The sequence below is a fragment of the Oncorhynchus masou genome, chromosome 31, assembly GCF_036934945.1.
Source record: "Oncorhynchus masou masou isolate Uvic2021 chromosome 31, UVic_Omas_1.1, whole genome shotgun sequence".
Taxonomy (NCBI): Eukaryota; Metazoa; Chordata; class Actinopteri; order Salmoniformes; family Salmonidae; genus Oncorhynchus; species Oncorhynchus masou.
The window spans coordinates 47,279,147-47,295,029 of NC_088242.1; the positions used below are offsets into that span (position 1 = coordinate 47,279,147).

At 44.2% G+C, this 15,883-nt stretch overlaps 1 pseudogene; it reads left to right on the plus strand.

The window, feature by feature from the left end:
* The window catches only part of LOC135525215 (filamin-C-like), a 69,794-nt pseudogene extending 54,588 nt beyond the window's left edge, over nucleotides 1-15,206 (plus strand).
* The last annotated feature ends 677 nt before the right edge of the window (nucleotides 15,207-15,883 follow it).

Genomic DNA, 15,883 nt, shown 5'->3' on the forward strand with positions numbered 1-15,883 from the left:
TCCTGTGTTCAGTGTAATAAATATGATGAACACTTGCCACGCTTCGTATTGGTCCTATATTTCCTACTCCTCCTCAGAAGAGGAAGACGACAACCGTTACAGGTACAGTGTCTGTCAAAACCAGAGGAGAAAACACCTTGTCACCTTGTCACCTTGCCTGTCTTCAAACTTAACCCAGACTCAATTTAAGTAGTTATGCTCAATTAAGATTCTTATGTTTATATTTCAACAACAAAAAATCCAGCTCACGTAACGATGTGCGCTGAGAGCCACGAAGCAAGTTCAGGGAGTGAGTGTCTTAATAAATAACGCCTGGGGAATGAACAGCCTGGTGACCTAGAGGCCAGAGAGGGAGCACATGTGACAATATCCCCTCCCGACTCGTGGCTCCAGCCGCAGGACGCCGACCAAAATGATGATCCCGCGGATCAGGAGCAGACTGGTCACTTCTGCTGAGGTGCAGGAAACCTGTCAGTCCGGCTGAGAAGCGGGAGCATTGCAACCTAGAGCGCCGGAGAGAGAGCATACGTGACGGTACCCCCTCCCCAGCGAGTTCTGCTACTGCCGCAGGACGCCAACCAAAGGGACGTTCCCGGGGATCAGGAGCCGACCGGTCACCCCTGCTGATGCGCGGGAACCTGTCGCCGGCAGGGGCGCTGGAACCTGACAGACCCGCTGAGGCAGGGGAGCCTGGCAATCCGGCTGAGGCATGAGAGCCTGACGAGCCGGTAGAAGCAGGGGAGCCGGACTCTCCGGCAAAACCATGAAAGCCAGACGAGCCGGCTGAGGCAGCTCCGCTGGTAGCCTTTAGATCAGTCTGAGGCATGAGAGCCTGTAGCGGCTCCCAGACCCGACCAAATTCCCACCAAAACAAAAAAAAACAAAAGAATGATGCTTCCCTTAGGTAAGGCGTTATTTTGTAACAATGTGCGCTGATAGTCGGGAAGCAAGTTCAGGGAGTGAGTGTTTTAATAAATAAACCCAACATAATACAAAAATAAGAATCACGAACAACAACGCACAGAACTGACACAGGAACAGAAACAATAACACCTGGAGAAGGTACAAAAGGGAGTGACATACTTGTGTAGGGAAGGTAATCAGGGAAGTGATAATCATAATCAGGTGAGTCTGATTGTGCCCAGGTGCGTGTAACGATGATGACAGGTGTGCGCCATAACGAGCAGCCTGGTGACCTAGAGGCCAGAAAGGGAGCACACTCAGGTGTTTAAACAGGCGTATTTATGTAAATGAATGTTAAATAAACATTGATGAACATTGAACAAACTTTTTTCTGATGGTCCATTCCCTCCATTAAATCTCTCCCCCTCACAGGAAGCCCCCTTCAGTTCTATGTGGATGCTATGAACAGTGGTCTGGTGACAGCATACGGCCCTGGTCTCTGTCAAGGGTCCATCAACAAACCTGTCACTTTCATTGTGGTCACCAAGAACGCTGGAGAAGGTACTTCTTCTGAATATTTTTCTTATTTAAACCAATACTTTTGGAACAGTTTTATTGACTTGTATCCCCCTCTGCCCACAATGATGGGAAAACATTTCTCCATCTAATCCTATGTAGACAGTTGAGTAAAACTCTCTCTCTCTCTCTCCCTCTCTCTCTCTCTCCCCCCCCCCTTCTCCTACCCACCCTACAGGTGGTCTGTCCCTAGCGGTGGAGGGTCCTTCTAAGGCAAAGATCACCTGTGAAGACAATAAGGATGGAACCTGTATTGTATCCTACCTGCCCACCTCACCAGGAGACTACAAGATCATTGTCATGTTTGACAACAAACACATAGCCGGCAGCCCCTTCACTGCTAAAATCACTGGTGAGTGGGTCTGGACCAGAACACTCAGGGGTGCACCCACATACAGTCACAATGCCACTCATACTTTTGCCTTGAAATCACTGGTATAGTGATCAATCATATGTGTTGTAGGGCTCTACGTAAAATGGTATTCGGGATGGTTAGTAAAGGGTTAGCAAATTATCTTTAAGTGTAAGTAAATGGTCAGCCATTGTGAGTGAATGTTCGTAATTGTTTGTACATGTTAGTAACTGTTAGTTAATGGTAAGTAAATAGTTTGTAAATGGTTAATACATGTTACTATGTAGTTAGTAAATGTTAATAAATGGTGTGTCAATCTATTTTCTCTCTATCAAGGTGATGGCTCTATCAGGACATCCCAGGTCAACGTGGGGACAGCAGCAGACTTGTCATTGAAGATCACAGAGTCTGACCTGAGTCTGCTGACGGCTAATATTAGAGCTCCATCAGGCAACGAAGAGCCGTGTTTGCTCAAGAGACTGCCCAGCAGACACATAGGTGAGATACTACCCAATAGTCTGGCCTGAGCTAGAGACTTTCAATAACATGGCGCTGGTGGGTAGAATAAATGGTTTAGTTTCCTTACTCTGAAGCAAAGTATATTTTTCTCCGTGTGAACCATCAGTCTTGGGACTCACGACAGACAGACAGACAGACAGACTGCACTGAATTCAGCTTTCTTGAAGCATAAAATGATGACAGCACTGTCAGAATTTGTGAATCCTTTAACTAATCCCTGTTTAAGTATTCTGTTCAAATATCTACTTACACACTCCTCTCCTCCATCTCTCCATCTGCAGGTATCTCCTTCACCCCTAAGGAGGTGGGAGAGCACGAGGTGAGCGTGAAGAAGAACGGTAAGCACGTGACCAACAGCCCTTTCAAGATCCAGGTTGGCCAGTCAGATATTGGCGAGGCCAGTCGGGTCAAGGCCTTTGGTAAAGGACTGGTGGAGGCACACGCCTTCAAAATGGCTGAGTTCTTTGTGGACACTAGGGATGCAGGTAAGGCATGTTAGACATATTAAAGGAAAGATTCACCCATTTTGAATGTTTATAGTTTTTGTGCATCTCTGAGTGATGTTCTATCGATTCCCAGAGTCATTTCAAGTGTTCATGTGTGTCTGAGCTATTCGCCTTTCAAGCAGGCAGAAATACAGCCGGTATGACGAGTTTCGCATCAACATTCAAAATGGGTATATCTTGCTTTTAAGATAATCTTACCCATATCTGCTAAAGTTCATTGACAGATACAATGCTCTCTCCATTGCCTTCTCTTTTTCTCAGGTTATGGTGGTCTGGGGTTGTCGATCGAGGGTCCGAGTAAAGTGGATATTAACTGTGAGGTTGTGGAGGATGGGACGTGCAGAGTCAGTTACTGCCCGACAGAGACAGGCAACCACATCATCAACATCAAGTTTTCTGACAAGCACATCCCAGGTTAGTGTTTCTTTGTCTTACTTCAGTTTTGTAAATGTTATCAAAAATGTGTAAAATTAACTTGGTTTAGGTGAGATTGCGTTTCATTATCGAACAACATTGTCAGTCACTGTTACCTGTGATTTTTTTTTCTGCACCAATTCCGGTTTCGGACCTCTCCTTGGCTAATACACTTCTCCCTGACCTCACTAATTGGCTGTTGCTGGTACTCTCTGATTGGCTGATCCTCAGGAAGTCCTTTTACAGTGAAGGTGACAGGAGAAGGAAGGATGAAGGAGAGCATCACCAGGAAGAGAACTGCCCCCGCCATCGCTTCTGTCGGCAGCGCCTGTGGCCTCAACCTCAAAATCCCTGGTGAGCACAGCCTAACAACAGCTGGTGCGCGATATCTAATGTTAAGGGAGTCTCAGGTCTTTCCTCGCCTGAATTACAATACCTCATGATAAGCTACAGACCATACTATTTACCAAGAGTTTTCATCTATATGGTTTGTAGCTGTCTATTTACCACCACAAACTGATGCTGCCACTAAGACCACACTCAACAACCTGTATAGGGCCATAAGCAAACAAGAAAATGTACATTCAGAGGCAGCGTTTGTCATGGCCAGTGATTTTAATGCAGGAAAACTTAAATCCGTTTTACCTCATTTTTACCAGCATGTCACCCGTGCAACCAGAGGTGACAAAACTGTAGATCACCTTTATTCCACACACAAAAACCATCACCAGACAATAACTCTATTCTCCTGCTTCCAAGCAAAAACTCAAACAGGAAGTACAAGTGACTCGCTCAATACAGAAGTGGTCTGATGAATCTGATGCTAAACTATGGGACTGTTTTGCTAGCACAGATTTTAATATCTTCCAGGATTCATCCGATAACATTGAGGAGTTTACCACATCAATAACTGGCTTCATTAATAAGTGCATTGATGAAATCGCCCCCAGAGTTACTGTACAATACTTACATACCCGATCCAGAAGCCATGGGTTACAGGTAACATCCGCACTGAGCTAAAGGCTTGAGCTGCCGCTTTCAGGAGCGGGACACTAATACGGACGCTTATAAGTAATCCTGCAATGACCTCTGATGAGCCATCAAATAGGAAAAGCGTCAATATAAGACTAAGATCGAATCCCACTACGCCGGCTCTGATGCTCGACGGATGTGGGCTTGCAAACTATCACGGATTTCAAAAGGAAACTGAGCTGTGAGTATCCCAGTGACACAAGCCTACCAGATGAGCTAAATGCCTTCTATGCTCGCTTCGAGGCAAACAACAATGAGCCATGCATGAGAGCACCAACTGTTCCAGACATCTGTGTGATCTCTCTCTCCGTACGTGAGTAACACCTTTAAACAGGTTGGCATTCGCAAGGCTGCGGAGACAGACGGAATACCAGGCCACATACAGTGCCTTGCGAAAGTATTCGGCCCCCTTGAACTTTGCGACCTTTTGCCACATTTCAGGCTTCAAACATAAAGATATAAAACTGTATTTTTTTGTGAAGAATCAACAACAAGTGGGACACAATCATGAAGTGGAACGACATTTATTGGATATTTCAAACTTTTTTAACAAATCAAAAACTGAAAAATTGGGCGTGCAATTCAGCCCCTTTACTTTCAGTGCAGCAAACTCTCTCCAGAAGTTTAGTGAGGATCTCTGAATGATCCAATGTTGACCTAAATGACTAATGATGATAAATACAATCCAAAAGGTCAAAAGGTCGCAAAGTTCAAGGGGGCCGAATACTTTCGCAAGGCACTGTACTTAGAGCATGCACTGACCAGCTTGAAAGTGTCTTCACTTAAATTTTCAACTTATCCCTGACCGGGTCTGTAATACCAATACCATGTTTCAAGCTGAACACCATCGTCCCAGTGCCATAGTCCCCACCCCCGTGCCCAAGGACACCAAGGTAATCTGCCTAAATGAATATCACCCTGTAACCCTCACATCTATTGCCATGAAATATAAGAATGCTGTTCATTGACTTCAGCTCACCATATTCCCCTCCAACTTCATGACCAAGCTCAGGACTCTAGGACTGGATCCTGGACTTCCTGATGGGCCGCCCCCTAGGCGGTGAGGGTAGGCAACAACACATCCACTACACTGATCATCAACACAGGGGTCTCTCAGGGGTGTGTGCTTAGTCCCTCCTGTACTCCCTGTTCCGTGGCCATGCACGACTCCAATACCATCATCATGTTTGCTGATGATACGCCAGTGGTAGGACTGATCATCAACGACGATGAGGCAGTCTATAAGGGAAGGTCAGAGACCTGACAGTGGTGCCAGAACAACAAGTTCTCACTCAACGTTAGCAAGACATAGGAGCTGATCATGGACTACAGGAAACGGAGGAGCAAGCACGCCCCCATCCACATCGATGGGGCTGTAGTGGAGTGGGTCAAGAGCTTCAAGTTTCTTGGTGTCCAAATCACTAAGGAATTAACATGATCCACACACACCCACACAGTCGTGAAGAGGGCACGACAGCGCCTCTTCCCCCTCAGCTGGCCCGCAGATTCTCAAAATGTTCTACAGCTGCACCATTGAGAACATCTTGACTGGCTGCATCACTACTTGGTACGGCAACTGCTACAGAGGGTGGTGAGTATGGCCATTGCATCACTGGGGCCAAGCTCCCTGCCTTCTAGGACCTCCATACTAAGTGCTGTCAGAGGCAGGCCCAAAGAATTGTCAAAGACTCCAGCCACCCAAGCCATAGACTGTTCTCTATGCTACCGCACGGAAAATGGTACCAGTGCATCAAGTCTGGAACCAACAGGGCCCTGAACAGCTTTTACCACCAAGCCATAAGACTGCTAAACAAACAAGACTGCAAAATAGCTAATCAAATGGCTACTCCCTGCTGCTACTGTCAATTATATATCCTGTTTCCTAGTCACTCCATCCCACCTACAGTGCATTTGGAAAGTAATCAGACCCCTTAACTTTTTCCACATTTTGTTAGGCTTCAGCCTTATTCTACAATTGATTAAATTGTTTTTATCTTTGAATTAAATTGTTTTGTCACCTCTGTCACCTTGTTTTCCTCATCACTCTACACACAATACCCCATAATGTCATAGCAAAAACAGTTTTTTTCTTTCATTTATGCAAATATTTAAAAAATACCAATTTATTCGGACTCTTTACTCAGTACTTTGTTGAAGCACATTTGTCAGTGATTTCAGCTTGGCACACCTGTATTTTGGGAGTTTCTCCCATTCTTCTCTGCAGATCATCTCAAGCTCTGTCAGTTTGGATGCGGAGCGTCGCTGCACAGCCATTTTCAGGTCTCTCCAGAGATGTTCGATCAGGTTCAAATCAGGGCTCTGGCTGGGCCACTCAAGGACATTGTCCCGAATCACTCTGGAGCTGGTTTTCATCAAGGATCTCTCTGTACATTTCTCCATTCATCTTTCCCTCAATCCTGACTAGTCTCCCAGTCCCTGCTCCTGAAAAACATGGTGGGATGGTGCCAAGTTTCCTCCAGATGTGACGCTTGGCATTCAGGCCAAAGAGTTCAATCTTGGTTTCATCAGACCAGAGAATCTTGTTTCTCATGCCCTGAGAGTCCTTTCGGGTGACTTTTGGCAAACTCCAAGCGGGCTGCCGTGTGCCTTTTACTGAGGAAAGGCTTCCGTCTGGCCAAAAAGGCCTGATTGCTGCAGAGATGGTTGTCGTTCTGGAAGCTTCTGCCATCTCCACAGAGGAACTCTAGAGCTCTGTCAGAGTGACCATCAGGTTCTTTGTCACCTCCCTGACCAAGGCCCTTCTCCCATGATTGCTCAGGTTGGCCTGGCTGCCAGCTCTGGAGTCTTGGTGGACATGCAGACATTTTTTGGTACCCTTCCCTAGATCTGTGCCTCAACAATTTTTGGGGATTTGACATGCACTGTCAACTGTGGGACCTTACCAAATCATTTCATGTCCAATCCATTGAATTTACCTCAAGTGGGCTCCAATCAAGTTGTAGAAACATCTCAAGGATGATCAATGGAAACAGGATCCACCTGAGCTCAATTTAGAGTCTCTTAGCAAAGGGTCTGAATACCGATGTAAATAATATTTATTTTATTTTGATAAATTTGCCAAAAATTCTAAAAATCCATTTTCATTTTAGGGTATTGTGTGTAGATTGAGGATTTTTAAAAAAAATCAATTTTAGAATAAGGCTGTAACGTAACAAAATGTGGAAAAAGACAAGGGGTCTGAATACTTTCCCAATGCACTGTATTGTACATAGCTAATTCAATAACATCCTACACCTGAACATCGATGTGCTACTGGTACTCCCTGTATACAACCATGTTAGTTTTACTCGTCATTGTTATTCAGCATTCTCTGTATTTATTCCTCTTGTCACTATTTCATTTTTTTGTTACAATTTTTTCTTTAAATCTGCATTTTTTTAAAGTACCAGTAAATAAGCATTGTTTGCGAAGCATGTGACAAACGAATTTAGATTTTTATTTCATTTTAAACATGGTCACAATGTGGTCAAGTATTACTCTCATGGTGCTGAAGTGTGTTAATATCACCTATAGAATGAACACTACAGTGGTTGTTACCCCTATCACTCGACTCTCAATCAACTTTCATACAGCTTTTGCTCGCTGGCTTTAAAGCTAAGCTAGCTATCACAAGTCTTCAAGTATAGCTTGCATGTAAGACTAACCAAACACTAACCATCCCTGCTCTCTCTCCACCAATAGGAAACTGGTTCCAGATGGTGTCAGCCCAGGAGAGGATGACACGCACATTCACACGCAGCAGCCACACGTACACACGCAAGGAGAGCACGGAGATCAGCAAGATGCGGGGCGGCGAGACGAAGAGGGAGGTGAGGGTCGAAGAGAGCACCCAGACGGGAGGAACAGGAGGAGCCAGTCCATTCAAAGATGTTTTTGGAGAGTTCCTGGGCAGAGAGAGTCTGGCTAGCTTCGCTGGGATACCCGCTACAGTCACACCAGGTGAGAATGAATGAAGAAAAAATACAAATTTACTAACACTCAACGGTTGTACTTGTTTTCCTTTTACTGATTTTACATATAGCGACAATATTGAGCAAGGTTTTACTTGCAATGATCATAATCGATATATGGTTGTTTCAACTACACTCGTAAAAGAAAGCTGATAACAAAAGGTTTCTTCGGCTGTCCCGAGGAGAACTCTTTTGGGTTCCTTTCTCTGTGAAAAGGGATCATGGATCCCAAAAGTGTTGTATCTGGAACCAAAAAGGGTTCTTCAAAGAGTTCTCCTATGTGGACAGCCGAAGAACCCTTTTTCTCCCAGCCAGTCTGACACCCCCTATCCTTCGCTCCACCCTCCCCTAGGTGAAACCGCTACCAAGGGTAGTATGATGGCCGAGGTTACCAGCCCTGGGGGTAAAACAGAACAGGCAGAGATCATAGATGGAGGGGACAGCACCTACAGTGTCCGCTTTGTGCCCCAGGAGATGGGGGCCCACACGTTCAATGTGAAGTACAGCGGGCAGCATGTCCCAGGGAGTCCCTTCCAGTTTACAGTGGGACCCCTGGGAGAAGGGGGGTCTCACAAGGTTCGGGCCGGAGGCACTGGGCTGGAGAGAGGAGTGCCAGGAGCACCAAGTAAGTAGTCTGACCAGACCCTCTCTGTTTTTGAAAAAAAATACAACTGTTGTATTTGTCCTGTCCTTTACACTAACTAGCACTGATTTTGCATACAGCACATATATTTTTGAAGAATGTTTTACTTTCAATACGTGATTTTTTTGTCTACTTTAGTTGAACCAGGTTAATCCCGTCTCTCTCTCCCTCTCTATCTCCCTCCCTCCCCGTAGCTGAGTTTAGTATCTGGACGCGGGAGGCCGGTGCAGGCGGTCTGTCCATCGCTGTAGAGGGGCCCAGTAAGGCTGAGATCTCCTTTGAAGACAGGAAGGATGGATCCTGTAGGGTGGTCTACATTGTACAGGATCCAGGTGAGATAGGGTAGAAAAACCCCATCCAGCTCCAAGGACCAAAAATTGAACAAAGTATTTGGACAGTGAAACTTTTTTGAGGGGGGGGGGGGGGCTCTGTACACCAGCACTTTCAAATTATAATATGAGAGTGAGGTTAAAGTGCAGACTGTTTAGAGATTAGAGCACTTTTGTTGATAGTCCCCTCATTTTTGGAATCCTAAAGTATTTGAACAAATTCACTTATACAGTATGTGTATTCAGGATTATCCGTAATCATGGTAGCATCCACATTAATGTAGAAGTGTTCCGAAACATATTCTATTCTTATTTACAATTAAAATGACTCCAAAATAACACAATACATTATTTACCATTTATTTCTCTTGGGAACAAAATAATCTGAAACGCAACCAAAACAAACTGCCAATGCATCCAACAAATGTGTAGAGTCACAAGCTTGATGGAGTCATTGCGTGCTAGGAATTTGTGACCAAATACTAAGCTTTTGACTACACATATAAGTAAACTTGTCTAAATTATTTTGGTTCCCTAAAATGGGGGGAACATGTACAAAAAGTGCTGTAATTTCTAAATGGGTCACCCACATTGTATCATTTAAAATCCAAAGAAGCTACATAGCACTAAGAAGCTACATAGCACTAAGAAGCTACATAGCACTAAGAAGCTACATAGCACTAAGAAGCTACATAGCAGGAGGCTAGGCAGTAGTTGGTCTAAAAAGCTACATAGCAGTTGTCCCCAGTTAGAGGGATGAGGACACAGTAAGAAACAAACACACGGACTACAAGGTGTCAGTCTTTCCCACAGTTTATCAAAGAAACAGATAAGCTCTCATATTCAGCAGAGACACTGACAGCTATTGATCTGATCATACTAAACTGAGATCTTTTATGTAATTTACGCCATGTTTTTCTCCTTTCCTACTACTAGATTTCAATCAACTGATCACTGTTATTTGTCTCTAACTCCCTGGTTCCGCTGTGTCCTCAGGTGACTATGAAGTGTCAATCAAGTTCAACAACGAGCACATCCCCGACAGCCCCTTTGTTGTTCCCATAGCAACGCTGTCTGATGAGGCATGCCGACTCACTGTCACCAGCCTGCAGGTAGGAACACACACACACACACACACGCACACACACACACACACACACACACACACACACACACACAATATCACATATTTATGTATTGTGTTAGAACACTCCTCACAAGACCATAATTTAGCATAACAATAGTCGCTTGTTGGTCAGGCTTTGTTTGTCCTTGGAAGTGTAACTGGAGGCGTGGGCTATAGCAGTAACCAAGGCTATTTGAATGTGTTGTTGTTTAATGGTGAGTGAGAGGGATGTGGGGTCTTACTCATCAGTACTGCTCATCATCCCCCACTAGGAAACACATTAACACCTTCTCCCTCTTACACACACCCAGCCCGGGAATCTCTCGACTTACCTCCTTATTGTAGTTTCATATACAAGATGAGTCACAGTTAAAAACACACATTCTACACACACAAGGCAAGCTTAAAGAGCTTTACCAGGCCCTGACCCTGTTTTTCCTTCCTCCTCCCCTCAGGAGAAGGACCTAAAGGTGAACCAGGAAGCGTCGTTCGCTGTACAGTGTAACGGGGCAAGGGGCGTGGTTGATGCTAAGGTCCATACCCCCTCCGGCTCAGCAGAGGAGTGCTACATCACAGACCTGGACAGTGGTAAGATATAAGGATAGGTTTGGTGTTAGACCTCACAGTTATATGGTTCCTTACTCTGAAAGTAGTCCATGGGCCTAAAGAGACTAATTCGAGGTTCGGATTTCTGTACACACTATTCCTAACTTCAGCTAACTACAGCCACCACTAATCAAAATTAAATGGGAGAGATGGGGACAAATGTGTTACTTAATGTTGAACAAAACATTAACTTTATAACATTACATTTATTTATATCTAATCACTCATATTCCCCAGACAAGAACGCCATCCGCTTCATTCCCCGTGAGAATGGGGTGCACTCCATCGACGTCAAGTTCAATGGCAGCCACATCCCTGGAAGTCCGTTCAACGTGAGGGTGGGGGAGGCCGGACAGGCTGGAGACCCAGGCATGGTGACAGTTTATGGGCCTGGACTGGATGGAGGATCCACAGGTACATACACTACTCTATATTTTCTTCTTATCTTCTTACTCCCGCTGTACACAGACCCTCTGCTACTGACAACACATGTAGGAGAGGTTTGTCATCAATGATTAATATACATACAGTATATTAATCATTGGTTGTAATCTGGTTCCAGTGACATCATTTCAACCAGTTTTGCCTATTGTGATTAGGGCTGTTGCGGTGACCATATTACTGCCACACAAGCTTTCACGAGTCATGAAGGCAGTCAAATTCCACATGCCCGTTTAGTCACGGTAATTACGCTTCTCCTGGTCATTAGTAGCCTACCAAACATGCTAACTGCCTGGTACTCTATTGTCCCTTTAATCACTCTGACATCATTTTCAAATGTATTCAAAAATCTAATCAAACACTTCATGAAAGCCCATGAGTTCATGTTGCGCAACATTTCTATAGGCTATGCAATTGTGCGAGAAAAAGAGTATGGTGTTCTTTGGATGCAACTCAGCATTCTTTGTCCTCCAAACACAACGAGTAGAGTTTTTACCAAAAAGTTATATTTTGGTTTCATCTGACCATATGACATTCTCCCAATCTTCTTCTGGATCATCCAAATGCTCTCTAGCAAACTTCAGACGGGCCTGGACATGTACTGGCTTAAGCAGGGGGACACGTCTGGAACTGCAGGATTTGAGTCCCTGGCGGCGTAGTGTGTTACTGATGGTAGGCTTTGTTACTTTGGTCTCAGCTCTCTGCAGGTCATTCACTAGGTCCCCCCGTGTGGTTCTGGGATTTTTGCTCACCGTTCTTGTGATCATTTTGACACCACGGGGTGAGATCTTGCGTGGAGCCCCAGATCGAGGAAGATTATCAGTGGTCTTGTATGTCTTCCATTTCCTAATAATTGCTCCCACAGTTGTTTTCTTCAAACCAAGCTGCTTACCTATTGCAGATTCAGTCTTCCCAGCCTGGTGCAGATCTACAATTTTGTTTCTGGTGTCCTTTGACAGCTCTTTGGTCTTGGCCATAGTGGAGTTTGGAGTGTGACTGTTTTAGGTTGTGGACAGGTGTCTTTTATATTGATAACAAGTTCAAACAGGTGCCATTAGTACAGGTAACGAGTGGAGGACAGAGGAGCCTCTTAAAGAAGTTACAGGTCTGTGAGAGCCAGAAATCTTCTTGTTTGTAGGTGACCAAATACTTATTTTCCACCATAATTTGCAAATAAATTAATAAAAAAATCCTACAATGTGAACATTGAGAGATTAGATATTTTTCAGGTAATTTGCACCTTCCCACATGCCACAGCAGACACTGCCAGTACAAAATTAAAGTAACTACCGTGGGTCTCTCTACTCTGGAACACATACATCTCGAGTGTATTGTCAAAAACCTCTCAAACATCACGCCTGCTCCCGCTCACCCTCTCGCGCCAGGCTGCCCATCATTATGCACACCGGTCACCATCATTACACGTCAGTGGAGTCACCTGGACTCCTTCAAATCTCATTTGGAGAAAATATCCTTTCTATTTTATTTAGCTTTGTTCAATTGTATTCTTCATACTATAAAATAATGCCATGGAATTCTAAGTAAATCTTGTCTTCTAAATGAACTAGTGTAGCCCACAGCCATTTGGCATAGCCAGATCAGGACCTAACATAAGGACAACTCAGAGTGTGCTATTCTGTTCTTCTGAAATAGACTACATTTTCTTCATATCATGCTTCTTTAGACCTGTCTAAAATAAATCATGGATTTATTGCGGTGTAGGCTATATTACATCGATTTATTAGACTTTTCTAAATGTATATGTTCCAAAGGTCTGCATCAGTGGCTTGTAGGGTATGTGTGGAAGCCAGGAGATGCTAAATGTGTTTATGATAATTAACGGTCAATTACCATTAGACCGACAGTTATTTGCTTGACAATCACTGGCTGACGAAAATTGTGACCGCCACATCCCTAGTTGTGATGCTGTCTTAAAATGATGCATTATGAATGCTAGGTCTACTCACCATGTAGTCTTTCTCTCTCCCTCTAGGTGTAGCCTCAGAGTTTGTAGTGAACACCTGTAATGCGGGGTCGGGTGCCCTGTCCGTGACCATCGACGGTCCCTCTAAGGTGAAGATGGACTGTACCGATTGCCTTGATGGCTACAAGGTCATCTACACACCCATGGCCCCCGGCAACTATCTCATCACCATCAAATATGGAGGACCCAACCATATAGTGGGCAGCCCATTCAAAGCCAAAGTCACAGGTGTGTGTTCGGTGTGTGATGTGTGTGTGCAGCTTGACTGACAGATGTTGATGAAAAGGATGTTTGAGGTTTTCAGTATAAAACGAGACACTCTGAAAAGTTCAAAAGTTCAAAGTTTCTAGAAATGTAATATAAATAACAAATTACGTAAATGTTACTCAAGGGGATTCTTTGTAACTTCACAACAACATACGTAAGTAAAAACGTAGTAGGCACTGACGTCAGTGCTGAAGACTGAGTGCATCCTCTGAAGCACCGGCAAAATGTAGAAAATAAGGCTCGATACTGTATGTTGTTGTGAAGTTACAAAGAATCCCCCTGAGTATGAGGAATCTATGTTGTATGAATATGTTGAGATGGGGAAAACAGTAGCCTCAGGTTAACAGTGTTGTTCTAAGTAGCCACCCACCCTCTCATAAGAAACCCCCATTCATGGTGCTCTTGTCTGTTCTGAGGAGGGGAGGTGTTAGATTATGTAATCTCTGGTTTGAGTTGTTACTGCAGCTCTTTTGTAACATTGTAACCTCCCTCAGGTACCCGTCTGTCTAGTGGTCACAGCCTTCACGAGACGTCCTCGGTCCTGGTACAGATGATTACTAAGACGTCCAAGGTAGCAGGAGCGTACAGTACCTCGTCCTCCTCAAAACTGACCTCTGACGCCAGCAAGGTGGTGTGTTGAGGCGGCGGGCTCACCAAGGCTCTGGTCGGACAGAAGAATGTATTCAATGTGGACTGAGAGCAAAGCAGGTGAGAAGAACAGATTCAAGGAATATGTAACACACACACCAATATGTAACGCACACATACACACACTCCTCGAGTACCATTCCTAACCCTCCCCTCTTCCAGGTACTAACATGTTGCTTGTGGGAGTCCACGGCACCAGGACGCCCTGTGAAAAGGTGTATGTTAAACACATGGGCAACCGCCTGTACAACGTCACCTACACTGTCAAAGACAAGGACAACTACACCATTATCGTCAAGTGGGGGGATGACAGTGTTCCTGGCAGCCCCTTTAAAGTAGCTGTGCCCTGAAAGAACTCTGTTCTCCAACCCTTGAAATCTCACCCCTGAACCCCATTTCACCGCCACCCTGCTCCGCTGCACGACTGTAGAACGAACCTCCTCTCCCAATGTGCACAAAAAACATGCAGAGAAGTTTCTCTCCCTATAAGTAAAAAATAAGATTTCAACCTTTATTTAAAAATTATTAACTCTAACTGTTACTGTTTAGAGAAAGTTGTTTGTGACTAGTGACTATCATTGTGAAGCAGAATTCACCAAGCGTTGGATTGTTCACCCACTAATAGGGAACGTGAGCTGGGTTTAGACCGTCGTGACAGGTTAGTTTTACCCTACTGATGATGTGTTGTTGCAATAGTAATTCTTTCCAGAGTTGGAAAGAGGGCACTCCTATATTTTGCCATTAACTGTTTCTGTCACTGCATGGGCAGTGCGCCATCTATCGATCTCTATGTGTACTGTAGACGTGTTCCAAGTCATGTTGTTCAAAGTATTTTGATTGGTCCCAAGACCCTGTTCGACCAATAGAAAGGGATTGTTGTGTTGCAAAGGATGGCTTAATGTGTGAATGTTATAAACTGAAGATAATTTGCTATCAAACAGTATTAAATATCATATGGTTTGTATGCTTAAATAAAGAGAAACATGTCTTTTTGTTATATTAACCTATATTTTTTGGTAAACTTTGCAGATATATATGCCTTGACAAAAACACAAGTGTTTTTTTTTAGTGATTTTGACTGAATGTGAGTGTCATTATGAACATGCCCTGGGGCTTTTCTAGGATTTCTAAACATTTTGGGCTTAGCCCAGAGCCAGTAGGGGGATCCGGGGGCATCCTTCTCTGGCAAAAAAATAAGGATTTTCAACAGTTAACTTCTCTAGGGGGCAGTATTTGGAATTTTGGATGAAAAGCATGCCCAAATTAAACTGCCTTCTACTCAGGCCTGGAAGATAGGAAATGCATATATCTCGTAAATTTAGATAGAAAACACTCTAAAGTTTCCAAAACTTAAAATAATGTCTGAGTATATCAGAACTGATTTGGCAGGCGAAAACCTGAGAAAAATCCATTCAGGGAAATTTGTTTTGTTGTAGTTTTCTATTCAATGCCATTACAGTATCGATTGACTTTTCAGGCTTGTATTCTGAAAAATGAGGGCGTAAGAGCAGTCTGAATGAGTGGACCCTGCCGTGTCACAAAGCTTTTTCATGCGGCGACCGAGAG